Source organism: Magnolia sinica, chromosome 11 (assembly GCF_029962835.1).
Source record: "Magnolia sinica isolate HGM2019 chromosome 11, MsV1, whole genome shotgun sequence".
Classification (NCBI taxonomy): Eukaryota; Viridiplantae; Streptophyta; class Magnoliopsida; order Magnoliales; family Magnoliaceae; genus Magnolia; species Magnolia sinica.
Window position 1 is genome coordinate 77,741,461 of NC_080583.1, and position 7,699 is coordinate 77,749,159.

The following is a 7,699-nucleotide window of genomic DNA, read 5'->3' on the forward strand; positions in this document are numbered from 1 at the left end:
AGCCGTCTGATCATGTATGTTCATAATGAATGACATGACCAAATGAATCTAAGATACCCCATTTTTAATCGATGGTCCATTCATAACCGTCAGTGCGATACAATCTCACTAAGACTCATGAGCCGGACATGGTGGTATAGGACACCGTGTCTGAGCTGTCAGCCTATGCTGGGCTGATGAGCCTCCCCGTAGTGACCAGTGAACACTCATAGAGGTGATACGTCATTGTTCGAATGACTCCCGTCAAATTACCCAGCCGATGGTTCCGTGCTAGAGTACTATTCGAACAACCTGGGCGTGAATAAAATTGAGTGACGAGTCATTTTCTTATGGTGATTTAGTTTTACGCAATAATCCCACACCTCTGTAATGTCCTAGCCACTATTCATCCGGGCTGTGGTCCGAGCATGGGTTGGGGTGAGCCGTTTGATCCGGACCCCCTTCGAAATAGTTTTCCAGTTAATCGGGGCAGCGTGTCGAGGGCTGTTACAACCTCGGAACTGAGTGATCATACTCGGTTTGAGTAACGACTTATACTAGGTTGATCCTCATACATTTTGGTATCATACCGTACCTTTGAAATTATTGATTTGTGAAATAAATAAGTGACACCTAAATTTGGATCAAGGGACATGGTAAGGAGTCGCTACATGCGGCAACAAGCTACATGATCCGGATAAGGATTCATGATATAACGTCGGTATCGTAGCTTCACCAACATGCTCGATGAATGGAACTTAATAATTATTCGGCTAACATACGCATCAATCACATTACATTAGATAGGATGTAGCGACCTAGCATTGGTGTTACGTGATGAGGGAGTGTTAGCATTTGTAAAATAGGTGTTGAAGTCGCGTATGAGGGAGTGTTGTTTGGAAAGGGCATGCATCATGTCATATTTTCATATCACTACTAAAAAAAGGGGCAAAGGATATAGACCACGTTAGTTTTTTGCTATGAATATAAACCATAACTAGATTTACTATGGTTTTAATCTGTAGCTAAAAAGGTGCCACGCCATTAATAATTAACGGTGGTGTGAGGGGCTCTATAGGGGCTAAAAAAAATATTTTTTTCTATTTAAGCCGTCCATCTATTTTGAAATATTATTATAGGGCATGAAATGAAAACTCAACTAGATCGAAGGCTAAAGTGGACCACACAGTAGAAAACATGGAGATTAAATCACATGTGGTTCCAATGGTGTGGTCCACTTAGGCCTTTAATGTACATTTTATTTTAGATTATGAACTAAAATAATTTCTTAAAATTAATGGATGGAATGGATAATAAAAATACATCATGGTGGGCTCCACAGAGCCCTTGAGAGGACCGTCCATGGCCCTACGCCCAAAATTGGTGCGCGCTCAAAACAGAGCCGCGCCCAAAGTCACCCCCATTTCTCTCTCTCTCTCTCTCACTCCATACCCTAAACTTGTTTTCTCATCTTCCTCCCTCTCTCTCTCTCTCCGTTCCCACCGTCAGCACTCTCCCTCTCCCTCTCCCTTTCCCTCTCCCTCTCACGAGCTCCCTTGCCCTCGCCGTCTCCCTCTCCCTCTCTCAAGCTCCCGCACCCTCACACCTCCTTCAACAGCACCGACTCTTTAGCAGCGTTGCTTCCACCGGCTCTCTCCCTCCCTCTCTCGAGCTACTAGGTAATTCTTTTCATTGATATATTTGGAGGAGGATATTGATTTGTTTTTCTAGTTTTGGGATTATTAAATACAATATATTGACCTGATTCTGTTTGTGAATTCTGTTATTCCTCCTATATTGTGGTGAATTACAGGCATCATTTGTGTTTTTATTGAGTAGAAATTTCTTTAAAGATTCAAATTTACATCATTGTTGAGGTACTTTTGTCTGAGAAGAGTTTGTGATAATCAGTTCCTGTTATGTTGAAATTTGATTTATTATCATGTAGTTTTAAGATTGTTGAATACATTGTTTTCAATGGGTCTTTTTTTTTTTTAATTTCTTAATCTTTTTTTTTCCTGTAATTGTAGTTGTTATAGAGATTGAAGGATTTAGTTCAGTTGTTATTGACGTAGATATGCTTTTTATGGTGGCAATGGTTATGAACATTTATTATGATTATAGATGCTTAGTCATGTGGTTTTATTTATTTTACACATTTTACTTGTTTCATGTTTTGAGTTTAGTCTTCAATGGCTAATGATGTTTTATGGCATTTGAAAGGATATTTGATACATTCTTATATCTTCATTTGGTTTTGAGGCTGATCTTTATGTTCTAAATGCATTGGTTCATGCATATTCTTGTTGTGGTGGGGGAATTGAGCTTGCTCATGAGGTGTTCGATGGAATGCCGAAGTTGGATCGTTCCTCATGTAGACTGAGGATGTCAAGCCTGGTGATATTATTGCATGAACAGGCCTCTCTGTCAGGAGCTCCCCTATGTATTCTATTGAGTCTCAAAGAGGGGCAATGATTTCTCAGTGACATATGGTATGATTGGGGAAAGACTGGTATGCACACCGTGCTTTAGACAAAATCTTTTGGAACATAAAATTTTTGGACTTTGTTTATGCACTACTTTAGAGGGTATCAGGGATCTCTAAGAATTATGGGGTATTGGGTGGGTCGTTTGTAATGGCAAGGTTCTAGCTATTGATCATCTTAGGCATAGGGGTTGGCAAAGACAACATGCTAATTATTGATTTTCTTAGGCATAGGGAGATGTCTATGTCTATAATTAACAAAATTTCCTTGTGTTTGAGGAATGGGGAATCTATTGATCACCTACTTTTACATTGTATTTTCCAGTGAAATTTGATGGGGATTCTTGGATTTTTCATATGGCTTGTGCAATGCCACGTTCTATTCCCGAGTTGTTCCAAGAGTGGAAGTGAGGCAAAAGGGGAAAAACTTAAAAGCCTTAATTGAGGATCTCTTTGAGCAGTTTTATTGTAAATTTGGAAAAAGTGGTACCACATAATTTTTAATAACAAGGCATAATCGCCAACCCCAATTAATTGGGATTAGGCTCAAATGATGATGTCATAATTGTTAGTTGTGTTGTCAAGCCAAAAGTTAAAAATGTTAGGTGGTTGAAATGTATTTGGGGGATTAGAGTGGGCAGTTAAGTGTCTCAGGGCTGGTTGGTGGTTATTCTCCGTGGAACGATTTCTCATTGTCTGATTTATTTTTAAAATTTTCTGCCTTATCTAAATTCTGCAAGTGAAAATTGACTTAAGCATGAGATATTTTTAGATTTGAAGTCCTTTGCATAGTTGATCCTGCATTTGCTGTAATGATATTACTATTATTGCATGGATATGTTAAGCTATGACTAATTGACTATTAGCTACTTAAAAAACTCTTGTATACTTGGATAAGGGAACTCCAGAGTACCAAGTTTTGAACTCTTAAATTTAGAACTAGCCAGTAGTTGGTAATGTTAAAAAATTAAAGATTTTTTCTTCTACCCTCAATTTGTAAGATTTTTTTTTCCCTGCTGGTTTGTGCAGTTCCTGAGAGAAGAGCTGTCAAAAATAGATGAAAGCTGGACAGCTGCATGTTCTGATTCTTTGCCTTACGTTGTCCATATTCTGACATCGAAGGATCGTGAAGGTGAAGCCCAAGTTTTGAAGGAGCAGAGTGATATTATCGAGGATGTTGTGGATGAAGTTGTGCATGCATATCATGGTGGTTTCAACAAAGCATATCAAAATTATTGCAATCCAACTCAACAAAGCCTGGTGTGTAAACCACCCTTGAACCCTTGAAATGAATTGCAAAATTACTCAAATGAAGTAGAAATAACAATGTGATTTCCTTTATTAACACTTACATTCAGGATATGTGCTTCAAATTGCAGTTACATTATGTGCTCCAAGTAGAAGAAGTATTTGTATATGATGCAGTAAAAACTACTGAAGAAACTCCAATGGATGTATGAACACAAGTCATTGAAAAGGCGAATCACCTTAATATAAAAGCAACTCCAATGGATGTATGGACATATGTCATTGAATTTTTGAATCAGCTCAATATAAAGGTATTATCAAACAATTTTTACTCCAATGGTTGTAAGAGACCTTATTTGCATTTATTTAAGAAAGTTGTGAAACCAAAGGTTTATTCCTTTTAGTTTAGAGGAGTTATATGATACTCAGGCTGTGCATGACACTTGATATGCAGGCACTCAGAAATTATAGATGTGGCATATATTAACTCAAATAAAACTGCTAGATTGTGCAGTCCACTGTATCTAAGTCAAAATCCTAAGACCATATTGGTTGAACGCTTCTAACCTCTGATTCTTGGATACTTGTTTGTGGAGATAGCTAGGACCATTGGATATGTTTCATTTTTATCTCGGTACTTGATTTTTTTGGCATATGATTTTTTATTTTTTATTTTGGCAATACACCCATGTTTCCCTTCTATCCTTTCTTTTTATCTCGGTACTTGATTCATTGCATTTCTTTTGCTCGATTCACATGAATATATTTTAAGCTTGTTATAATCCCTCATTATCATGATCTAAGACTTATCTGTTTTTTTCCCTTATCTAATTTAATTCCCACAATGCAGTTCTTATCATTACTCTCATTATGTTATGGCTAGTGTCATCAATGTCCTCCCCGACATTAGTGGGTCCTACTGCCCACCAAATTTCTGCAGTAGGTATCAACTCTCTGCTGTGATTGCTTTCTTGTCTTGGTTTCTTACCACCACTTCGTCACTTTTCAATATGTGGCTGCTTGCTTCTTGGTGATTCTCATTCAACTTGGGCTATTGTTGTCTTGTTGGTGATATCTGAGACTGTTCATGATGTGGTTGTGTCTATATATTATTGATTTGATTGTGGAAGGTGGAAGTGAGTTGTCAATAAAAATCAGATTCCTCCCATTGATGAGTAAAAAGATGAAAGAAATGTGAAATTCTATAATGTATTTGCAAAAAACTTTGTACATCCATTGTGCAAAGAACTCTTTCATTTCTATAAGAATCCAAACAAAATGAAAAAAATAGTATCCTAGGTAGGATGGGAAAAGAACTTTCCCAAAACAGGATTGCTGTTAGATTCATATGCTAGAGGTATTAAATATATTTCAGGTTGATCTTCTGAAGAATGAGGTAGGCTTTGATGAAGCTTTCAATTACAAAGAGGTGCCAGACTTAGATGCAACCTTGAAAAGGCCAGCTTTTGAAATTCATATGTAATGTGTTTCTAAAATTTATCAACATCATCAGAAAAAGGTAACAATGTCTTTTTTGCCATTTTCTAAAATTTATCATCATCACCAGATTTTAATGTCGATGAGGTTCGCATTGCCATTATCTTTAAATCTCCACCTGGGCATCAAGTTTCCAACTGATGTTGCTTGCAGATCCATTTTAGTGGACCATATTTCTAACTTTGGCTTTCTTGTTCCTCAGATTTTGGCGTCTCTCAATTTGGCTGAGGAAATCAAAGCCCCAAAACTCAATAATGAGAGTACGTGAGACTTTGAGATGTGATTTTTAAACTCTTCATATTGAAAATCATGTGGCCAAAATCATCACTATTGATTGTAACAATTTGAAGTTTTTAGCGTCCAACATGATTTTTAAACTTCTCAATTCTGCTCTTAACTCATCTCAGCCATCAATTAGCACCACTGATACATCTCTTTATTCTAGCAATGGAGCTTTGGATCCTACTGATACGTCTCCTTATTCTACTAACCACTTAGATGGCATACATGATGACAACACTTACACAATTCCCAGGATTTGCAAATCAACAAAAACCTGGAAGAAGGGCATCACCAAAAGCCATAAAGATGTGGAAAGAAAATGGTTTTAGTAGGTAAATATACAGAAGGATGTATTAAATGGCTGAGTGCTAGCAAGTTGTTAATATTCCATGGTGATACTAAGATTCAACCTTTTATGTTGGTTTGTTTTCTGTAGGGATTTATCCGGTAACTTGCTATATGGAGTTATTCCGTTCTCGTCATCTAGGCTCAAACAACTTGCTATATGGAGATATTCCGGTAACTTGCTATATAGGACCTTGAAATGAAACCCACCTTTGTTCCTAAGTCTGTCAAGGCTAGTGCCATGTTATTCTTAGCAATCTCAAAATTTAGAGACACTGTCAAACACCTGACACAGCAGAACATCCATCACTAAAGATAAATATCAATCAAAATGCATCAAGAGTCATGCACTATTTATGACTACAAATATGAGAGCAGATAACCAGTGGACTACCTCTCATAGCACGCAATAGCTGATTCTCCCCTCACGTAGCCTTTTTAGATTAATCTAGTCTCTGTGACTCAGGTCTGTTTGAAATGCCTTTATTTTTCAAGAATAATTGACCAAGCCTCTATGACTCAGGTCCGTTTAGAATGCCTCTATTTTTCAAGTAGATTTTTTTATTTGATGGATGACTAAAATATATTTCAAAAAAGAAGAAAGGATAATACATCAGCATCTTCTCAGCAATCAAATACACCTAAAATAGGCACAAAGACCACAGGCAATGCTTAAGCTACCATGAACAGCTAAGAGCCTTCGCTCTTATCCAAAACCACTAATGCCTCCTGAAGCTTTTATCATTGGGAGGAAAGGAATGCCAAATGTTTTCGCAAAGAGAGAAAGCTGACGGAAATCATTTCCCAAAGGGCGAGATTTTTATATGCAGGTTGATGTATTTTTAGCCCCACAGATCAATGTTGCCACTATGAGGTTCAATATGGAAATGGTAAAGTTTTTAATTATTTATTTTATCTTTGTTTTTTCCTGTTCTTCATAAATAATTTGATATCTTAGCCACCTGTCATTACCATCTAGTTTTGTCATTATTTGTACATATGTCATCTTATGAGTCTTACTTTTTGTAATTTTTTTACCCATGTAGTGATTATTAGAAGCAGTGGGCCATTATTGAAAGATTACCCTTGTAGTAAGTCTAATCAAGGTATGGATAATACATGGTTTTAGTTCATGGTAAATGGTACCTTTTATTGTGGATCACCCCTGGACCAAAGACCTGGTACCTTTTGTTGTTGTAAGTTGTTAATTAGTTTGTTTCTGTATTATGTTGGAGCTATCCGAATGTTGAGTGGGGGTCCCTGAAAGGTGGAAATTGCTGTTATGATCATGATAAAACTGTCCATTTCCTATGAACAGTAATATGGGTGGCTTAGCCATTTGAATAGGCCCGTGTTTATGTATTATCTCGAAATTGATGAAGCAGGTCCGGATGTGCGTCGGAGCTATCCGGATGTTGAGCGGGGGTCCCTGAAAGGTGAGAACCACTGATATTCATTTTTTCCCTTCATCACTATCTGTGTGATCTTGTGAACAGGTTGGATGATAAATAAACATCACCTATAACCTATAACCTTAACCTTAACCTAAACCTAAACCTAAACCTAAACCTATTACCTATAACCTAAACATATAACCTAAACCTAAACCTAAACCCAAACCTATAACCTATAACCTACACCTAAACCTAAACTTATAACCTAAACCTATAACCTATAACCTAAACCTAAACCTAAACCTAAACCTAAACTTAAACATAAACCTAAACCTATTCTCAAATCCCTAAACCTAAACCTAAAGCTAAACCCAAACCTATAACCTAAACCTATAACCTACACCTAAACCTAAACCTATAACCTAAACCTAAACCTAAACCTATAACCTATAACCTATAACCTATAACC

At 37.0% G+C, this 7,699-nt stretch overlaps 2 long non-coding RNA genes across 3 annotated transcripts; both read left to right on the forward strand.

Moving 5' to 3' along the window:
- Positions 1-1,498: 1,498 nt before the first annotated feature.
- On the forward strand, positions 1,499-4,576 carry LOC131219427 (uncharacterized). Of its 2 annotated transcripts, none has more exons than XR_009158200.1 (3): positions 1,499-1,658; positions 3,494-3,724; positions 3,823-4,576. It is a non-coding gene; the product is annotated as an uncharacterized LOC131219427 (long non-coding RNA). The 2 variants fall into 2 exon arrangements; XR_009158201.1 differs by having other exon boundaries at positions 3,844-4,576.
- Positions 4,577-4,586: 10 nt separating this feature from the next.
- Positions 4,587-6,250, forward strand: LOC131219425 (uncharacterized). The gene is made up of 3 exons (XR_009158199.1): positions 4,587-5,231; positions 5,412-5,819; positions 5,928-6,250. It is a non-coding gene; the product is annotated as an uncharacterized LOC131219425 (long non-coding RNA).
- The last annotated feature ends 1,449 nt before the right edge of the window (positions 6,251-7,699 follow it).